General features: G+C 42.1%; 1 long non-coding RNA gene across 1 annotated transcript in view; it reads right to left on the bottom strand.

Moving 5' to 3' along the window:
- Positions 1–17,040, bottom strand: part of LOC139362826 (uncharacterized) — a 228,188-nt gene extending 211,148 nt beyond the window's left edge. Inside the window, exon 1 of the long non-coding RNA XR_011622259.1 lies at positions 16,881–17,040. This is a non-coding gene — a long non-coding RNA (uncharacterized lncRNA). The remainder of the gene's footprint in view (positions 1–16,880) is intronic.
- Between the last annotated feature and the right edge of the window lie 4,232 nt (positions 17,041–21,272).

The following is a 21,272-nucleotide window of genomic DNA, read 5'->3' as shown; positions in this document are numbered from 1 at the left end:
GCAACCATTGGAGACTTTGCTATCCTAAGGACACAAATAGAGTCTGCAGTGTCTTGGTTTGAAGGACCCACCCTAGTTCTCCCCACACCCCCTCCCAAGTCTAGGCATCTCATCACCAGAGCCTAGACACAGGTTCCCTGCTTAACAATAAAACTTTTCCACATAGTGCTCCATCTTCGACTTCATACGCTTTATTTTTTCCTTACCTCCATCAACTAAATAACGCTGTCTCGCCCACTGCTGCCCCCATGGGCCAGAGGAAGGTACCAGAAAGACAACAGCTACCTATGCCCTTAGTTGAATGGAAGCCCTCAGCAACCTTTTCCCTTTCCAAATCACATCTCTTTCAACCCAGGAAAATGGACTCTTCCCATACAAATCCCCAAGTGCCTTGTGTGGAGGTGCAAAATATGCTCAGTGGGGCTATTTTAGGTTGCTGGAGCATAACCCTTTTTTCCACCAGAGAAATGAAATACACTGTCATTAAAACACACTGCCATTAAAAATACCATCAGATCTTTGATAATCTCTGTAATAATAAATGAGGCGATTACATTTTATATTATTGCAGTGGATTTCATCCTGGCACTTGAAAACTTGCTTCCAATTTTTGAACCAGAAAATACTTCTGGTGGCAGTGTATTCAAGCCATCATTTGAGCTAGAAGACTGATGATTATATAGACAGTTGAAGACCATTACAACTTCCGCTGCAGTTACTTATCTTCTCCATCCCAATTTTTCTTAATCAAATGCTTGGTATTTAAAAGATAAATGCTTGAGGGGATGGATCCCCCATTCTCCATGATGTGATTATTACCCATTGCATGTCTGTATCAAAACATCTCATGTACCCTATATATACATACAACTACTCTGTACCCATAAAAATTAAAAAGTAAAACATCAAAAACATGTATCTGATACTTTGTCACTTCCTTTGGTAGCGGTTGAGGAAATCATACTTCCTGCAGGCTTAGCTGTTATTAATGTTGACTTACATCTGACTTTCCAACATTTTGGGTGTTGAATGGATACTTGCATACTGTACAAAGATCTGCAAAAGGACTTGTTCCTCATTTAATATATGTCCACTGTTCAGAAAATTAAACAGAAAAGCAACAGGACCATACCTTCTGGGTGGCACATATAATAGGGAGGAAGGAAGTGTGACACTGCCCTGATGGTTCTTTATGCTACCTCCAGGCACTTTTGTAGTTAAAAATGTGGGCTGTCACCTGTCTACCCCTACCCTCCTGATGGCAGGCTTGCACAGGTTGGGAGAAGCCAAAATAGCCGTATAGCCTTTCTGCAGGTTATCTGTCTTTCCTGGCACTATTTCTATTCTTCCTGGGTTTAGTTGTCTAACATCTCTTGCCAATGAGAAGCTCCTATCGGCTCACATAAGGATTGAAAGCTGTAAAACTGAGAAGCAAGTAAAAATGCCTACAAGACCATTAACCTCTTTGTACTTGCAGCCAGAGTTTTTGGATCCTAAGAACTAATTTAAAATCCATTTGTCCTTCATGTTTGGACTATGAGTCCCCAGAGGCTTAATCAGAATGAAAAAGAATCAAATACCCTATCAGCAGTTCAGCCTCTTGTACTCAGCTCTTGCCTGTTGACCAGCAGGAGATTTAGATTTCCACATATTCCCTAAAATCACCTCAGAGGCAGAAAAGAAAAGGCTATTGCAAAATTCAGTTGCAGCTACTTAACGGAGGGAAGATGGGAATGGGACAGTGAACAAAAGTGACCTACGTATGGTTCTAAGAATCACCAAATGGGGACAACGCATTTTAGCTTCCCCAGTCAGGGTTTCAAAGAGAATAGGTGGGATGGGCATCTTGAGGGTGCTACAGGCCATTATAAAATGAAACGTGATATGCAAGATTTCCCGCTGTTGGTAAGTTAATGAGGGCAGATTAGAGTGAGAGTTAAAGGCTGCCATAGCAGAGGGTCTATCTGCCCAAACCAAGTGCAGACAGGAGGGCCCAGCTGCTTTTTTATGGGCTGCATGAAACAAAAGACATCAAAACCATTGCTAGATTCATTGTCTAGCCCAGAGCCACAATAACATTCTCATAATAAGGAACCAAAGGCTGAGAGTTTCCAATGGCTCGTGGAATGTGAGGCTCCAACTTTGTCCATTTAAGGGAGCCCTCTAGCTACTGAACATGCAGCTTTGAATCTGCATGGTTACCAAAGAACAGTAAAATCATCAGCCCCCAGGTACAGCTCAGCAAGGGGCAGGAAGCAGCTGCTGGCTTGATCTCTGGGAAACTGTAGAAGAAAATGTCCTGGTTTGGAACCTGGCTTGAAAATGCAGTCTCCACAGCTCTTTTTCCTTCTTTTTCCTTCTCAGACATTCTTTCCACGCCAGCAGGCTCTGGAAACGTCAGTGAGGAAAAAGAGGGAGTACCTTGAAAAGCGCCTTGTAGAATCCTTGGGAGCTGCTAATAATTGGGAAGGATGTTCTGAACCAGTTCATTTTTTAAAGTACTTTGTGATTTTTCATGATCCACCTAATTAAAGGAGAGAAGTCAGGAAAAAAAAAAAGGCTCTCATTATGTTCACTGACATAGAAAAGTAAGGTCGCCTCTTTTATAGAGATGAAAAAGTAAACAAACAAAAAAAGTATCTGCACTAATAGGGTCTCATTCATTCATTTACTAAATATTTAAGTATCTATGAACCAGTCCCTTTACGGGGTAGAACTAGGAGCCAATGAAGGGTGATGAGGCAAGGTCACTGCCCGCAGGCAATGACCTCCAACCTGGGGCAGGATGGAAGCCAAGCCATTTAGCAGAATGAGCAAGGACAAGATACTGGGAGGGCTCTGGGGTGCGGGGGGGGGAGCACCTAACTGAATTTGGAATCAGGAAGGAGCTCCCCAGAGTGGAGATGTCTAAGTGGACATCTAACTGCGATGATAGTCAAGGACAGTTTGGAACAAAGAAGGAAGAAGTTTCAGAACAAGGGAACAGTTGGTATACTGTTTGATGGGGCAATCCCTGTCTCAGCTCCCCAGTCTCATGCCCAGAAATGTCCCCAGATTTTTTAGGAGTAATAATGAAAGCAGTTTTTCTTAGCTTTATAGTCTGGGTTTAATCCCATTCTGATATGGTTTGGATTTGTGTCTCTACCCAAACCTCATGTCATATTGTAATCCCCAATGTTGGAAGAGGAGCCTGGTGGGAGGTTATTGGATCATGGGGGTGGATATCTCCCTTACTGTTCTCCTGATAGTGAGTGAGTTCTCACAAGATCTGGTTGTTTAAAAGTGTGTAGCTCCTCTCCCTTCTCTCTCTTCCTCCTCCTCCAGCCACGTAAGATGTGCCTGCTTCCCCTTTGTCTTCCACCATGATTGTAAGGTTCCTGAGGCCTCCCCAGCTATGCTTCCTGTACAGCCCGCAGAACTGAGAGCCAATTAAACCTCCTTTCTTTATAAATTACCCAGTTTCAGGTAGTTCTTTTAATACACACTCCTTTCAGTGTTTCTGAATTCCAAGCTTTTAAAACAGGTTCAGGCTAGGTGCAGTGTCTCATGCCTATAATTCCACCACTTTGGGAGGCTAAGGCAGGGGGATTGCTTGAGCTCAGGAGTTCAAGACCAGCCTGGGCAACATAGGGAGACTCCGATCTCCACAAAACATAATAAATAAATAAATAAATAAATAAATAAATAAATAATCCAGGTGTGGTGGCACACGCCTGTGGTCCCAACTTTGCTGGAGGTTTAGGTGGGACGATTGCTTGAGCCTGGGAAGTGGAGGCTTCAGTGAGCCATAATTGCACCAGTGCACTCCAGCCTGCAGCCTGAGATACACAGTAAGACCCTTTCTCAAAAAACAAATCAAAACAACAACAACAAAACAGGTTCAACTGACAGTTTAGACTTTAGTTTGTCTTTAATTACTTCATGTAAATTAACCTAAAATTATGCAAAACAATAGAAAGTCTTTTGTACTGATTACATTGAGAAATTTTATAGCAGCCTCAAGAATAATAGTTGAGTCTGTCTAACATGAACTTTGAAGTGTGTTGCCCGGAGGAAACAGGAGTGGAGATTCCTGCTGGTCATGTAGAAGCAGGACCTGGAAAAACTTCCTAAGGGAGATCTACACCCAAATTCAGTATAACAGTTTTGCCACAGTGGAAGTAATAACCCAGGAGTAAAAGAATGTTAGAACAGCCTCCCTAATGTGTTTACTGCTGAAGTGCAGCTAACAGGGGTGAAAAAAAGAGATTAACTGAATGGTAAGTAACACCTGGGGAAAGCTACAAAAGCAGCCAGATTTATTTTGAGAGAGAATGAAGGAATTACACTGAGATACACAAAGCAAGTTATCGGGGATCTCCTTTTCTACTTAAAGTCAATGTGGTCCTGGAATCAGACACATAGATTCTGGAGTCAAACCACCTGGGCTCAAATCCCTTCATAACCACTCACTAGCCATTTTAACTCTGACCAGTTATTTAACATCCTATGCTTCTGTTTTTTTCCATCTTGGGCCAGTTATACCAGTTCTTAACATCTTGTGCCTCGTTTTTCTGTATCTATAAAATGGGGTTATAATAGTACTTTCCTCATGAAGTTGAGGAAGCATGCCTAGACTATAGTGATGCTCAATAAATTTAGTTATTGTTATTACTATACCCCACTTTTTGCCAGAAAAGAAAGAGAAAAAATGGGCTTACTTACCATTTTTAAAGCAAGGATGTTAGTCCAATATAAGAAAGAATTTCCCAAGTGTGAAGATGTTTAACAACATGAGGTGGTTTTCTTAGACAAAGCAAGTCTCAGAAAGTTTCATCATTAAAATCTGTAGGAAAGAAACTGACCCTGACCTGCTGAAGATGAGCAAGGCGAGGTGGCAAAGAGGTCTTGTTTTGGGGCAAGAAGAGGATGGTGCTTCTTAGATCCAGATACTTTGTGTTCAGATCTCCACTTGCACAAATCAAACATATTCCCCTTGGGCAAGTCACTTACGCTGAGGTTTGAATTCTCCTTCATACTACTGTCCTAGGGACGCTCCAAAGATCCAGTATGTGAAAACGCTTTTTAAGCATCAAATGCTATAGGGTAGTCAGTACCACAATATCAAGGCATAGTACTCTTTTGTTCAGCTGGTGAGGAATGGAATGGAAAACGATGCCCCTTGACTCTCGGGTATCCTCTCAGCTCTCCATCCTAAATCACCCTCCAAGGGTAAGAAAAAAAACCACACCAGAGGGGAGAGGCAAAGCCCAATGTAAATTCTTCCTTAGGGCCAGTGCCACCCTCTGCTGTTATGCACATTTTATTGACTACCAGGAAATGTTACCCTGAAAGGAAAACCTGTCTTGACTTTGAGCAGTAGACTCAGGGACACCGGGGAAGTGGGTGAGTGTCTGCTAGACACTCTCTCTAAAGTCAAAAATCTAACATCACTTTCCAAGCACCCTGTGATCTAATGAAGTGATTTTGCATCCCACAGCATTCTGGTCCCCTGTCTTTCCTCATGAGCAAAGGGACAAGCCCCATAGGAGGTCAGATCTTGTGAGACAGTGCCCAACCATAACTGCTAATGAGTGTGTGTGTGTGTGTGTGTAAAATAGGAAGTGCTCTCATTTCCTGTGTGGGTGGCACCAATGGCTGAGATCAGCTACTCCTGCTCTCTGGAGTTCTGATGGGGACAGAGGCAGGCTTGTCACCACTGTCAATCTCGGACAACTTTAAACAACGTTAAGGGAAATATGACATCCACAGCCGAGGAAACACACAATGGGCCCTGACTATCCCATGGGTGGTTGCCTCAGACCTTCCTCCCCTGGCTGTTGTTCTGTCCTGCTTTCTGCTTTCAGCTATTTCATTCAAAACTGCCAAAGGCAAGAGGTGGAGACGCACCCTTGCTTTGGAGCAGAGACTGTGTGCCTTTGATGAGTCACAGTTTGATACAGTTTAGATGTCTGTCCCCTCCAAACTTCCAGTTGAAATCTGATCTCCAGTGTTGGAGGTGGGGCCTAGTGGGAGGTGTTTGGATCATGGGGGCGGATCCTTCATGAGTGGCCTGGTGCTGTCTTCATGGTAGTGAGGGAGTTCTCACTCTCTCAGTTCCCGTGAGAACTGATTATTAAAAGATCCTGGCCCTGCCCCTCAATCTTCCTTCCTCCCTCACCATGTAATGCCTGCTCCCTTTTGCCTTCCACCATGAGTGGAAGATTCCTGAGGCCCTCACCAGAAGCAGATGCTGATACCATTATCCTACAGCCTGCAGAACTGTGAGCCAAAATTTCTTAATAAAGTACCCAGCCTCAAGTATTCTTTAGCAACACAAATGGACTAAGACACAGGTTAACCACAAGACAGCAATCCTCTCAGTCCACAGTTGGAGTGAGGACTAACAGAGCACCTATAGTTGGGCATGATCAGCAACATCTGTCTTCAGTGCCTCAAACCTGAGTGCACATTAGAATCACCTGGAGGACTCGTGCAACACAGAGGCTGGGCCCACCCCGAATTTCTGATTCAATAAGTCTAGGGTAAGGCCCCAGAATTTGCATTTCTAACCAGTACCCAGATGATGCTCTTGCTTCTGGTCGGGGGACTACACTCGGAGAACCACTGTTCTAGAGTAACCTATTAAGCATGGGGAAAGGGTGCTTCCCCAAGCAGGTGGCTGTGGATCACACCATGCCCTTGGTAGACAAGGACCTATGGAGCTGCTGGGGGAGTTTATGTCCCAAGTGTAATTATTAAGCAGGGCAAAATGGAGACTGAATACAGGGCTCTGGAAGGGCTCATCCAGGAGGCATTTTTTTCATCTATACCATACACCTCTGTCCATTTGTACCTGAGGTGCTTTGGTAGCGGCATCTTGGCTAGGTAATAATACCCACTTTACCATTTCATATGTACATTAGAACCGTGTCATGATTTTGAAAGACCTGCTATGAAAAAGTTCAAATGAGCTTGAAATCCACTTTCATTAATAAAAGAAATTTCACTGTTACATTTGTCAGTGAAAGAAAAAGAAGACCTATTAATTTTTTTTAATAGATTTGCAACTGCAGAAAATGTTCAAAGGTTGTAAAAATGGTTTCATTTTTTTTTTCTTTGAGATGGAGTCTTACTCTGTCGCCCAGGCTGGAATGCAGTGGTGCGATCTCGGCTCACTGCAACCTCCACCTCCCTGTTTCAAGCAATTCCTCTGCCTCAGCCTCCCAAGTAGCTGAGATTACAGGTGCACACCACCACGCCCAGCTAATTTTGTTTTTGCTTTTGTTTTTGAGACAAAGTCTCGCTCTGTCACCCAGGCTGGAGTGCAGTGGCAGGATCTCGGCTCACTGCAACCTCCACCTCCCAGATTCAAGCGATTCCTCTGCCTCAGCCTCCCAAGTAGCTGAGACTATAGGCATGTGACACTACACCTAGCTAATTTTTGTATTTTTAGTAGGGACAGGATTTCACCATGTTGGCGAGGCTGACCTTGTGATCCACCTGCCTTGGCCTCCCAAGGTGCTGGGATTACAGGTGTGAGCCACCACACCTGGCCGGTTTAATTATTTTTATCACCTATTTTAAGAATAAAGTTCTCCTCTGGTGACTATAAAGAATTTGAAGAAATCATCATTCAAAGAAAAGTCTTGATCAAGAGTTCAGTGTAGCTATTTCAACATAAAACCTGAAATAGAAAAATATGTGTGTCTCTAGAAGCAAGCTCAAGTTTCTCATGTTAAAACCTGAAAAGGTTTTATTTAGAAGTTTTATACAAATTCAATGTGTAATATCTTTCTTAGTACTTTGTATTTTACTTTTCTTGTAATTATGTATCATAAAGAAAAGACAGTAATTTTCACCAACCAAGCCCCATATTGAAGCTCCCCAATATACTTCAGAGTGCCATGCAAATATTGTACTAGAATTTTTTTTTTTTTTTTTTTTTTTTTGAGATGCCCAGGCTGGAGTGCAATGGCGTGATCTCGGCTGACTGCAACCCCTGCCTCCTGGGTTCAAGTGATTCTCCTGCCTCAGCCTCCCAAGTAGCTGGGTTTACAGGTGTGTGCTACCATGCCCAGCTAATTTTGTATTTTTAATAGAGACAGGGTCTCACCATGTTTGTCAGTCTGGTCTGGAACTCCTGACCTCAAGTGATCCACCTGCCTTGGCCTCCCAAAGTGCTGAGATTACAGGTCTATCTGTTGAGCCACCGTGCCCGGACTGTACTGGAATTTTCTGTGTGTGCTGTGTTGTGGAAAGCTCTCTAAAGCCCTGCTTTAAAGAGAATGGCAGACTCTATTGATGGCCTAGACAGCCAGGATCCACCAACTTCTTCCTTGTTAATTGAACTCACACCTGATTCAGATATTGGGAGGGTCTGTGATTCAGAGAAAGCTAAGTTTCTCTTAAGCCCTAAGCCAACTATGCAATTTCACTCTCTTTGCCAATGATAGGATTTAAAATAGATGTGTGATATGTTTCTAGTCAATCAGCCATGTGAGGGAAAAATTTAGAGGGAAATTTTAGAGGGAAAATTCTAGTCAATGAGCCATATGAAGGCAGACAGAGGGCTTCTGGAAAGTTTTCTTCCTCTTAAATAGGGACACAAGAGAGGGACATTCTTCCAGCCCTTGGACATTGTCAAATGAGTCTGTGATGGCTCATGCTGCTGCAGCCATACTATGACCATTATGAATTAACCATAAGGACAACCCCATATGTTGAGAGTGGCAGAGCAGAAAGGCAGAAAAGACACGGGACCCTGATGATCACAGAGGTATTCAGTTAACAAGCTCTGGATTTCCCCTACCTCTAGAATTCTAGAGGTAGGGTGAGATAATGAATTTCTTCTTTAGCTAAGTTGTTTTTGTCTAGGTTTTCTATTCTTTGCATCTAAAAGTATCCTCACTATCCTCACAGTGGGTGTAATGATCACACTTTGCATTCCAAATTGCCCTCCAGATGACAGTCTCAAGTTATACTGCCCTGGTAGGATATGAGAATGCCTGTCTCCCCTTACCAGCGTTAGAGTTGTTGCAATTCTTTGCCAAATTTATAGACAACATTTAGTTTAAGATTTATAGCACCTGCCCATCTACTTGGGAGAAAGGACGTCAGCCTCCTGGATACACCCACCGGCCTCTGCCTTAATCACAGTTGGTCTGTCTGTTGAGTCAAGCAGTCCTGTCAAAACATCTGCTTTCTAACACTTAATTCTGGCCGTAGAGTGTGCTTTAAAGTATTATGTCTGCATTTAAAGGGAACACAGTCTGTCATTTAAACCTCTCACTGACTGCCACCATATTTGTGGTTACAACCTCATGTACAATGAAAATCAGTGGAAAGTAATCAACTAATGTATACCCTCCATCACCACATAACAGGATTCAGGACATGCTACCCCAAAATATGGCATGGAGTATATTAAATATCTTAAGCTGAAGGAATTTGAGAAATAGCATGTGCAAGACAGAGCTTCTGACCTTCCCCTGAAGTAGGTCATAAGCCCCTCATGGGAGAGGTGACCCCCTAGACCCAGAGAGAAGAAGCAGTGTTGCCTCTGAAGACGCAGGGATGCTGGGAGGAATGTGGACAAGCAGGCCTTACTAAGGTCCCCAGGCCATAACATTTCATTCAGACCTCCTTTGTCTTGTTATATTCTCCACCACTCTTCACTCTTCCTCAAACCTGCAGAGAAACACCTGGGTTTAACTGCGCCTTCCGCTCTGCGTCTCCTGAAGAAGGCTCCCGTGTGACCGAATACTTAGATCACATAAATGTGTGTGCTCTTCTCTGTCTTTTATTACCAGGGCCCCAGCCAATAAACTTAGGATAAGTACAAGGAAAAGGTATTTTTCTTCTCCTGCACACAACAACTTGCTCAGATCAGAGAGGGTGTGGGGTGTGTGTGTGTGGTGTGGTGTGTGTGTGTGGTGTGTGGGTGTTAATGAGTGGTTTGTGAATGTTGTGTGTGTGGTATAGAAGTGTGTGCTGTGTGGGTGTGTGGTGTGTGGGGTGTGAGTGTGTGAGTCTGTGTGTGGGTGTTAATGTGTAGTTTGTGAATGCGTTGTGTATGTAGTGTAGGAGTGTGTGCTGTGTGGGTGTGTGGTGTGTGAGCGTGTGGTGAGTGGGTGTGTAGTGTGTGTGTGGTGTGTGAGCGTGTGAGTGTGATTGTATGAGTGCGTGGTGTGTGTGAGTCTGTGAGTGTGTGGTGGGTGAGCATGTGGTGTGTGAGTGTGCGATGTGTCTGAGTGTGTGGTTATGTGTGTGTGGTGTGAGTCTGTGTGGTGTGAGCATGTGGTGTATGTGTGAGTGTGTGGTGTGAGTGTTTGAGTGTGTGGTGTGTGTGTCTGAATGTGTGGGTGTGTGAGCATGTGGTATGTGAGAGTGTGCAGCATGTGTGAGAGTCTGAGTGTGTGGTATGTGTGGTATGTGTTAATGTGCGGTTTGTGAATGTGTGGTGTGTGATATATGTGGTGTGTGAGTGTATTAATGTGCGGTATGTGAATGTGTGGTGTAAGTGTGTATGGTGTGTGTGTGAGTCTGAGTGTGTGGTGTATGAGAGTGTGTGTGATGTGTAAGTGTGTAGTGTGTGAGTCTGTGAGTGTGTGGGTATGTAGATACATGCATGTGTGGTGTGTGGGAAACAGAGAGAGGGTGAGCCAGGGAGAGACTCAGAGACAGAGAAGTCTACACACACAGCCACACCAGGCCTTTCCTGGGAGAACAGTGGTCTGCCCCATCCCAGCCCTACATGAGACCCTATTTGGCAAGCAGGTGGGATCACAGTGGACTTTGTCCCTTGACATCACTTGCTCAGGGTGAAGGCAGAAGAGGCATAAAATAAGGCCTCTGTAGACTCGACTTTCAGTGCTGTCACTGAATCCAATGTATTCTTTCAAATAGGCTTAACATCAACTCTGTTTAATAAAAATGAAGTCTATTTGTTGAGCACTTACTGTGTGCCTGTGGCAGTGTTAAATACTCTAACTCATTTATTTCTCACAACAACCTTATTAGGAAGAGGAAGATATTATTGTCTCCATCTTAAAGAAACAAAATTAAGGCACAAAAATGTTAATGTCCACAGTCACACAACCAACATGAGGCTACGTGGATGTGACCTCAGATCTAGTTGACCCAAAATCCTATTGTGGTACCCACTGCGTTACATCCCCTTCAGGGGAGTGCAGGCAACTACAAGATCGGATTGTATAAAGACTAAAAAGGTAATAGGATTAAATAGCTCATTTGTAACTTGACAAATAATTTTATTTGCAACTTCAGTTTTGCTAAATCATATGGAACAAAAATATTACAGGCTTATTCTAACCATCACTAGGTCTTTGAATTTGTTTGTTTTTATTGTTTAACTGTAAAACAGATAATAAAAGGCAATATGTGTTCAGGACATAAATTTTGAAAAGTACAAGGAATAAAAGGAAATAAAATAAAAATCACACAGTCCTATCACAGAAAAAAGAATTACTACTAACATTTGATGATAACCCCATAAAATACTGAAAAATTGCTCTCTATTAGTATTGTAATAATTTTTCTTAAAAGACAAGTTCCACCTAACATGACTATGATGGTGAAAGAAGCTGTCAATAGCCATATTTGTCAAATAGTTTTCCATCTCACCACTTCCTACTCTGTTCTGGTCCTAAATGTTTTTAGAACTAACACTACACTATTACAGAAAACTACCTGATGTATTCGATGTGCATTATTATTAGGAGAGGTAAGAATCTGGGGTACCTTATTAAAAATAATATAATTGGGCAAAAAAACAGATAATAATTAGGCACAAATCAAATTGCCCAATAGAAAAACTGGCAAAAAGCCATGAACTTATGATTCATAAAGAAACATAAATACTTAGTAAATAGTAAACACACCCAATAAACATGAAAATATGCCCAATCTCACTACTGATCAAAGCAACAGAGTATTATAGATATGACAGTTTTTGTGCCTATCAAATGGTCAAAGGTTTACAAATAACTCGATGTTGGAGAAGGTCTTGGAAGATAGGATCCCCCTATCCCTACCTGATGGGAGAGAAACTGATGCAATCATTTTGGAAGCATCATACATGGCAAGAGGCTTAACCCATGCATTTCTAGATCCCTTCTTTAAAAGAGGACTCTTCTCTAAGAGAGGAATAGTCAGAGGTGATCAGGGATATATGTGCATGGCCATTCATAGCATAATTTACAATACTGAAAAATTGAAAATGGCTTAAAAGTCCATGAGATAGGGAAACACACAAATTATGGAACATCTGCACAATATAGAATTAAGCTGTCATGAAAATTTTTGAAAGCAATTTAATGCCATAAGGTGATATTTACAGGAAGGAGAGGAAGCAGAATATAAAACTAAAACTACACTAAGGTACAATTCTCATACACATATAGGTAAAAAAGAAAATTTGAGGGAAATACATTAAGAAACTAACAGTTGTTACCTTTGAATGATTAATCCATGTATAAATTTCACTCAATTTTTTTCCTAAAATTTTCTACAAATAAAGAATACATTATCAGAAAACATTTTTAAAATTTCTAGTGGTAACTAGGCTCAGGCAAACCCAACACAACTTAAACCCCCTAACCCTAAGATATCCTTGGAGGAGTCTCAGTCCTCAACCATCCCTTTCTCAGTTCATAATTATTATGGCAATTGCTAATATTTGTTGAGCAATAATATGAGCCAGGCATTATGCTAAGTACTTTAAATTCAATATTGCATTTAATTCCTCTAGAAGTCCAATAAAGTAGGCACTAGAATTGCCCCCGCTTTACAGTAAATGAGACAATGACTTTGAGACGGAAGCAATTCACTGAAGGCCATTCAGAGATTAAAGCACAAACCAGGTTTGACTCTTGCAAATCAACGCAGCTCCAGAACAAAAACTCACAATTTTATGTCTCTACGCTCTCCTCTTTAAATTAAAACAATTATTAATATCCATACTAGTTTTCCATGTTCTGGGCTCTTTGAAAGGAAATGACTGTTTAGAGCTAAAAAACAGCTACAGTAAATAGTGAGAGAAAATGTGCTGTCACTTTAAAGAACACAGTCACCAAGTCTGGCTTTGTAGGTGTGAGACCTGCGCAGTTGCACAGGGCCCGTGCTTAAAAGGGCTCCATGCTTGATTTAATGCTTTGCTGTCACTGTCGTATAATTCTTAATAATTTTTGAACAAGGAGTTCACATTTTCATTTCACACAGAGCCCTGCAAATTATGACACCAGTCCTGCTAGTCACACGTGAGTAACTAAGCCTCAAACCTCATTTAAAAAGACAGAGTGTTTGGGGTTTGGAGTTGTGTTCTTTGCTTTTTACTACCTACCTGGGCCTGAAGCCTAGGGAGAAGGTATTTTCCCTTGCTTAAATGAATCTTCCACTTGAAAACACGCGATGGTATTAAAGGAAGCTGGGCACCTCCTCCTCCTCCTCAGCATCTCCAGTGACCTCCATTTTAAGCAGTGCTCTCTGGCACACATCCCCTCTACTGTGGGATCTGGCCCATCAGGCCCTGGTGTGTTTGACTGGGTCTGGATTAACAGCCAGAGTGTGGCTTGTCTTCAGAGTAAGAGGCGGTGGCTGATGCGATAAAGGCTTTGCATATTTAGAACACCAAGGATTCTCCAGACAAAAAATTTAAAGTTTCCTAGTGTGTACTCTTCTATAAGAAAACTACCTGATGTATTCGATGTGCATTATTATTCTATAATTGTCAGGGAGGATAGTTAGAGTTGTGTAAGCTGCATGGCCCTACTCTTTTCAACAAGGTGTGGCTCAGACAGCAGTTTGGTATGAGAAAAACACATTGCTGGTAAACTAACTTCAGCACACTGCGGAATATTTTGGACTGCCAAGCCTTGCTTCAGGGAAAACAATGAACTCTCACCCATTTTCCCTCTTAGAATTGCACAAGACTCTCTATGACTAACTCCTCTGTGTACTTTCACTTCAGAAATGGGGTCTGGCAGAGGATGAAGTTAGGGACTCCGGGAGCGAGTGCTTCTGGCAAACCCCTGGGTTTCCTGAGGGTGAGGCACAGCCATTGTACCTGTGAGAAGCCCAGGGTCTGGCAGAAGACCAAGCAGAAGCCATGTGGGAGAGCACAGATGCTGCTGGGGAAACAAAATAAGAAGGTGCGTAAGAGACTGCGAAACAACCAGGATTTAGTTGTTTCATCAGCCCCTCTGGCCAAACCAAAAAGGTTTCTTTGGCTACCTTGTTCCATAACAAACACGTGGATTTCCTCAAACGTGTGGCCTACTGAAATCATACAGAGTAACTGTAGAGGACTCTGTTGTCTACCTATCGCCCACTCTCACCTCCTTCTTCCTACAAGGACCCTGCTTTTGTTCAGATAGATTCCCTCTTCAGAATAACCTGTCACTCAGAATTGGCTTTGATTAGACTAAGCTCATCAAAGTAATCCCATGGTCCATGCTAGTCATTGATTGAGGATGTCACGCACTCCAATTCTGGAGAAAGAAAAACCTTGCTGGAAGTTTCCAGGAAAGTCCTACCTTGCTTTTAAGAGATAACAATGGAGAAATCAGACTCTGTCAACCTGGTAGGGATGAATTAGGAGGCATACTCCCTCAATTGCTACCAACCACCAGCCAGAAGCCAAAGTCAGCTCCCAGAAGGGCACAGAAAGAACTGCAGAGAAACAGAGTCAAAACCTAGATAGAACCAAGCCTGAAGCCCACCCCGTTTGGGTTTCTCATTATACAAGCCAATGCAACTCCTTATTATTTAACCTTGCTTGAGTTGGCCTTTCTATTACATGCCAGTGGAACCACAAAACGATCCTTCATAGCAGAGTCAACCTGGGATTCTTAAGAATCGGGCTCTAGGCACCAGCCTATTTGCCATATAAATTACTTTGTGCAAGTCCCAATTTACCCAAACCTCAGTCTTCTCATCCAGTAAAACTGGCCAAAAATTGTAATTCCTCTATTGTTTACTTTGGGGGAATATCACAAGCGGTGAAAAAATAAAAGATATGAAAGGCTTTTGAAACAAGTAACTGTTATACACATGTGAGATACTGTTACTATTAAATTTAAAATCGTCCAAGAAATCTACTTGTTTTCCTGGATACATACATAAATAACACTGCCTTACTTTGAGTTTCCATATTTTCATTCTCCTTTCCCTTCCCCAACCACACTTAGCACCTCACGGATGTGTAGAAGGCCGTGACAGAGCTTTCTAAAATCATTTTTCTCTCTATTCAGCCGATTCCCAAAATACCAAGCAAAAAGATTCAGTAAATTTTGTAAAGCATCTCCTTGAAGCCCCTCCCATTATGTGCTCGGCACAGGAATCTGAGATGTGGTACTGAAAAGGCTTTTTGAGGCCAGAAAGAAATTTGTCTTATCCTGGAACAGACAGAACGTGGGGGTACATTTATCCTCCTAACAGGTAAATGAAATTGTCAAAGGCTTGTAATGGATTGGCAAAATTTTAAATGGAAACTGTGTGTGTTTTCAGAAATGCACTAACTTGTGATCATTCATTGCAGAGGGAAATTAAACTCAAGTGAGGAAGAGGAAAATCTAGCCTACGAAAAACACATAAATGCAAAGCAAGGAGCATTGAGAATCTGGGAGACCAACTGGTCAATTAAGTACCATGTAAAGATTTCCAATTTTTTTGTAGTAAATTATTTATTTAGCTCTTCCATACCATCAATATATTTTACAAGTTTAATACCCAAATTATAGCCAGCCCACCCATTTATGGCCCCATAAATGAGTCCTGACTTACCAATGTGAATTCTTGTTCCTAGCAGTGTCAGATTTAGATTGGATTTGGATCTATTGCTTTTATCCTTATCAGACATTTCGAGGCTGATATTTTATTGCTATATTTAAAATGGAAAGTGCTTTAAAATAGACTTGGGAGGGAGCACAACTGATTCCTGCCCCGATATGTCATTTCCTGACTTAACATCCTACTATAACCTAGGTTAAAGGGTTGGAAGTCCACACAGAGTCCTTCTCCATCGAAAATTTCCCCCCACACAGAGAATTTTCTTGGAGGAAAGTGAGTGATTATAAAAAGAATGACTTTAATCTTAAGTAAGAGTAGCTGGGGCTTTCAGTAGTAAAACTGACAGGCAATTTCCATGCCTACATACTTTGTAAGTCAAATGAATAATAAAGAATATAAATGAAACACATCTCACCATTTCTTAAGTTTTGAAGTGTATATGGAGCTAAATTGTCAAGCCTTGTTTCTCAAGGTTTGGATTTTGTAAAATACGTAGAACAAACCAATAAATTAACGGCAGAAGAGAAGACTAACAAATCAAACCCGGGAAACAGCTTCTACTTATGTTATAAAAAGTATTATAGCCCTAAGATTGGTAAATACCACAGAGTTATAAATACAAAAGCAAATGTAAGATATGATCTATGACACCCAAAATTACAACAATATCTGATTGTGGCTTTTAGGCCTTGAAAAAAAAAGTCACCAAATAATTTTTTTAACCTTTTTACTTTAACTTTTTGTTTACATTTACATTATAACTTTTTTAAAATTTTTATAAAAGATTGTTTAATGGACTATAAAATAACAAACCTTAACTTGCAGTTCATAGGAACCAGCCAAGCTCCATGGAAGAAGGAACGGAAGAGCTCAGCCTCCACACTCGCCCTGGGAACAGAAGCCAAGGGCAGGCCACTCCTTGGAGCTCACTGTTCTCACATGAAAAACGGGCTTATCTCCCGGAAATATACCAGGGGCGGAGTGCTTTGGAGAAGCATGGTATTTGGTTTATCAGTCTGTTTTCACGCTACTGATAAAGACATACCCAAGACTGGGCAATTTACAAAAGAAAGAGGTTTAATTGGACTTACAGTTCTGTGCAGCTGGGGAAGCCTCACAATCATGGCGGAAGACATGGACTACAGCAGGCAGAGAAACAGAACTTACGTAGGGGAGCTCTTCTTTTTAAAATTGTCAGATCTCGTGAGACTTATTCACTATCACGAGAATAGCACAGGAAAGACTTGCCTCCGTGATTCAATTACCTCCCACTGGGTCCCACCCACAATATGTGGAAACTCAAGGTGAGATTTGGGTGGAGACACAGCCAAACTGTATTACTTGGTTTTAAGAGAAATTATTAAGAAAAAAGAAAGAAATATCTTATCAAGGTACTCAGAGTTGTTAATGTAACCAGATCAGCTTTACAGTTCCGGCCCCCAACCTTCCGCCTGGCTCCAGCACCACACCTGTATCACACCTGCACACCTTCCCCTAGGCCAGCTATAGAATTTGTGGGGCCTGGGGCCCCTTGTTCAAAAAGCAGGGGGAAATACCGTTACAGACACTAAATTATAAAGATTTTTCCTTTCTTCCCTAGTTGTCATGGTGTCTTCTTATTTGCTATGTGATGTGATGTTGTACTAAAGAAAAATTTTAAATTAAAATTATTAGCATGAATTTTGCCCTTTTTTTTTTTTTAAGATGAAGTCTTACTCTTGTCGCCCAGGCTGGAGAGCAGGGCCGATCTCAGCTCACTGCAACCTCCGCCTCCTGGGTTGAAGCAATTCTCCTGCCCCAGCCTCCCAAGTAGCTGGGATTACAGGCTCCCACCACCAAGCCCAGCTAATTTTTGTACTTTTAGTAGAAATGAGGTTTCGCCATGTTTGCCAGGCAGGTCTCGAACTCCTGACCTCATGTGATCTGCCCACCTTGGCCTCCCAAAGTGCAGGGATTACAGGTGTGAGCCACCGCACCCGACCACCATTCATTTTTATATTGTGCAATATCAGTTATAAATGCAAATATAGGAACATTTAACTTGTATGCAGAATCACCAAAATTGCACAATTCACATTTTGTACCTCATACATGCATATGTATTTTGTTCTCACCAGAACAGTAAAAATTCTGCACAAAACAAACTCGGCTAGTCTTCTTTCACTGCTTGATAAGTGCATATTCTATCAACCCTCTACCTTCGGCTTACCGATAAGTAAGGGGAGTCTGAAAGGAAAGGAATCTATGGTTGCCCTATCTTTCCCTTTCCTTTTATGTCATCTTTTTCAGTATAAGTGGTGACTATTACAGGAAAGCAACATGAATAAGAAAGGATGTGATAGGATTCCTTGGTCATTTGTGTTTCATTTTTCTTTTTTCTTTTTTTTTTTTTTTTTTTTCGAGACAGAGTGTCACTCTATTGCCCAGGCTGGAGTGCGATAGCCCGATCTTGGCTCACTGCGACCTCTGCCTCCCAGGTTCAAGTGATTCTCCTGCCTCAGCCTCCTGAGTAGCTGGGACTATAGGCACGCACCACTACCTCCAGCTAATTTTTGTATGTTTAGTAGAGACGGGGTTTCATCATGTCGGCCTGGTCTCAAACTCCTGACCTCAGGTGATCTGCCCGCCTTGGCCTCCCAAAGTGCTGGGATTACAGGCGTGAGCCACTACGCTCAGCTCATCTGTGTTTCTTAGAATTCCACTACTTCTTCTGCATTTGAAGTAAATTCTGGAAAGCACGTCTTCTAATGGAAAGCATGGCCTCTTGGGGCTTTCTGCTGCCCCGCTTACTCAGTTGTAGGCATCACACACTTCCCGTTTTTTACACTTAGTCTTTTTGAGTCTTATTGAATTCTCATGCATTGTGGGACTGCTGAAATTTTGTGCTCATTAAGTATCATGGGTTCTTTATGCAAATGAGGTGATAAGGAACAGCAAACATGAATATTGCATATGTCTCCTCTGCTCATGTATGTGCTCCGTGTCCCATCAGACTTTATGTACAGAACACAAGTTCAAAAATCAGATTAGTAAGAATTTCAAGATGGTGACAGCAGAGCCCTAAACCGAGTGTGGGCCCTCTGAGCACCAGACTCTGTGCCACTGCCCAATTGCACATCCATGAAAGTCTGCCTTCCACCAAACCCCTACCTGGAGGGATGCCCAGTGAGGGAGTTGGTCGCAAACCCCCAATAAGCTCCTCTGTATTCAGATACTTATTACCTGCCTGCCCTGGCCTTACTTAGGGAAGTCCTTCTGGAGAGCCATTCCCTCTTCCTCCCTTTTTCTTTCTTGCATTTCCTCCTCTTCATTTCTTCTCCCTCCTCCTCTTCCTCACCCTCTTGCCCAACACATAGCCATCCCAACCTGCTCAAGTTACTTCTAGATTTTGAGGAAATGCAAAATAGCTCCTCCAAGTCAAGAGCAGAAAAACAGACTACATCCCCATTTGCTTAGAACTTCCCCTTTTTCTCTTAAAACAGTATTTATGCTCTATGCAGTGGAGCAAATTTCAGTAAACGCTCACTCATGCCCAATTTTAAAAGCTAGATGGCAACGAATAGAGTTTTTATTTATTGTATTATCTGGACATAACTTTAGTGGGGGAGGCAAGTTACTTTTTAAAAAAATTATGGGTTGGCCGGGCGCGGTGGCTCAAGCCTGTAATCCCAGCACTTTGGGAGGCCGAGACGGGTGGATCACGAGGTCAGGAGATCGAGACCATCCTGCCTAACACGGTGAAACCCCATCTCTACTAAAAAAATACAAAAAACTAGCCGGGCGATGTGGCGGACGCCTGTAGTCCCAGCTACTCGGGAGGCTGAGGCAGGAGAATGGCGTGAACCCGGGAGGCGGAGCTTGCAGTGAGCTGAGATCCGGCCACTGCACTCCAGCCTGGGCCACAGAGCGAGACTCCGTCTCAAAAAAAAAAAAAAAATTATGGGTTGGAAATTTTTAAATTTTTATGCATAATGCTACTTTATGTGAATAAAGAAAGAGCCCACCTAAAATAAATCACAAGTTTTGGATAAAACCCATGCATCTCTATATGCATTGCAACTTAACTCTAGAAGGGAAAAAATGACTAGGCTCTAGAATAATAAGGAAATGGAGGTGAGATGATTAAGACTGCTTAAATGGATTCTGAAACAGACAGATATTTGGAACCTTTTTTCACTCACTGAAAAACGATGCCTGTGGGGGAAAAGATTTTTCCAATTTTTGTTATTTTCCCCATTTTCTCTTTCTCTTCCCAGCTAGCATTTCTAGAGTTCCCAGGTTTGTAGAATACTTAATGAAGAAACAAGCCTCTCAGATCTCAGTTTCCTAAAAAAAAAAAAAAGAGAGAGAGAGAGAAAGAAAGAAGCCAGCAGAGCTGCTCAATCCATGATTTTTTTTCTCATTTTGCACGTGTCTAGAAATATTAATATTTTCACTTCAAATGTAAGATTGGTGACTGTCCAAATTAGGAAAGGGAACAGGTAGATGATCGCCTCCATCACTTTTTGAAGCCTCAGAATGGCATCTTAACAGTGAGCACTAACCAAACCATTTTCCTGTGAGATTTAAGATCAAGCGTCACATGTCCAGGTTCCCGCAGATTTAAGCACCAATCGTCCAGTGAGTGAATAAAAGACTCCACATCCTTTTCCAAGAGTCCAGCTTTCTTCAGCACTTAACAAGTTCAATATGTTGGATAGAGCACAAGGGCGTCCTTCTACAGAGGTTAGGAAACTCACAGGCCATACTTTACTACATTGATAACTCAGTGGCAGCCAAGAGCACATTCCTCACTTTGTTCATAATCCCCATTAATTAGCCCTTAAATGTGGCCAAATTCCAACTAAAATCATTTTATTCAGCCCTACTTATGTCTTTCCTGGAACTCTAAATAGACATCATTCTTCCCTCCTGTGCTGGGCTGCCAGGCAGCCTTTCTGGAGCTGGTGGACAGCCTGTTGTGGTCTGAAGGTGGTTGTACCTCGGGGGAAGGAAGCAGGAGGTCCCGACAGATAGATATTTGATAATCACGGGGCTGCAGGTGCATGCTCTCTTCCTTCACATCCTTTAGGAGATGAGTTCCTTGGAGTAAAAGCAGCTCCTCAAAATATAACACATGTCCAGAATAGGCAAGTCCACAGAGACAGAAAGTAAATTCGTGGTTGCCAGGAAATGGGGGAAGGGGCAAATGGGGGTAACTACTCAATGTGTTATGGGGTGCTCTTTTGGGGTGATAACAATGTTTTGAAATTAAAGGGAGGTGGTCACTGCACTACATTGTGAATACACTGAATTCCACTGAATTACAAACTTTAGAATGGTTGTTATGTTATGTGAACTTCACCTCAATTTTTTACAAAAACACTATTCTCACAGATTTCATTCACCCTTTTGTCAATTCTTTGGTGAGACAGAGTTTCAAGGATACATTTTGAGAGAAAATTCATACCACCAAATTAGTCTATAAGAAGAGAGTTTAACAA

This window comes from Macaca nemestrina, chromosome 4, assembly GCF_043159975.1.
Source record: "Macaca nemestrina isolate mMacNem1 chromosome 4, mMacNem.hap1, whole genome shotgun sequence".
Lineage (NCBI taxonomy): Eukaryota > Metazoa > Chordata > Mammalia > Primates > Cercopithecidae > Macaca > Macaca nemestrina.
Note: the sequence above shows the minus strand (reverse complement) of the source record. Positions and strands in the feature narration are given on the sequence as shown.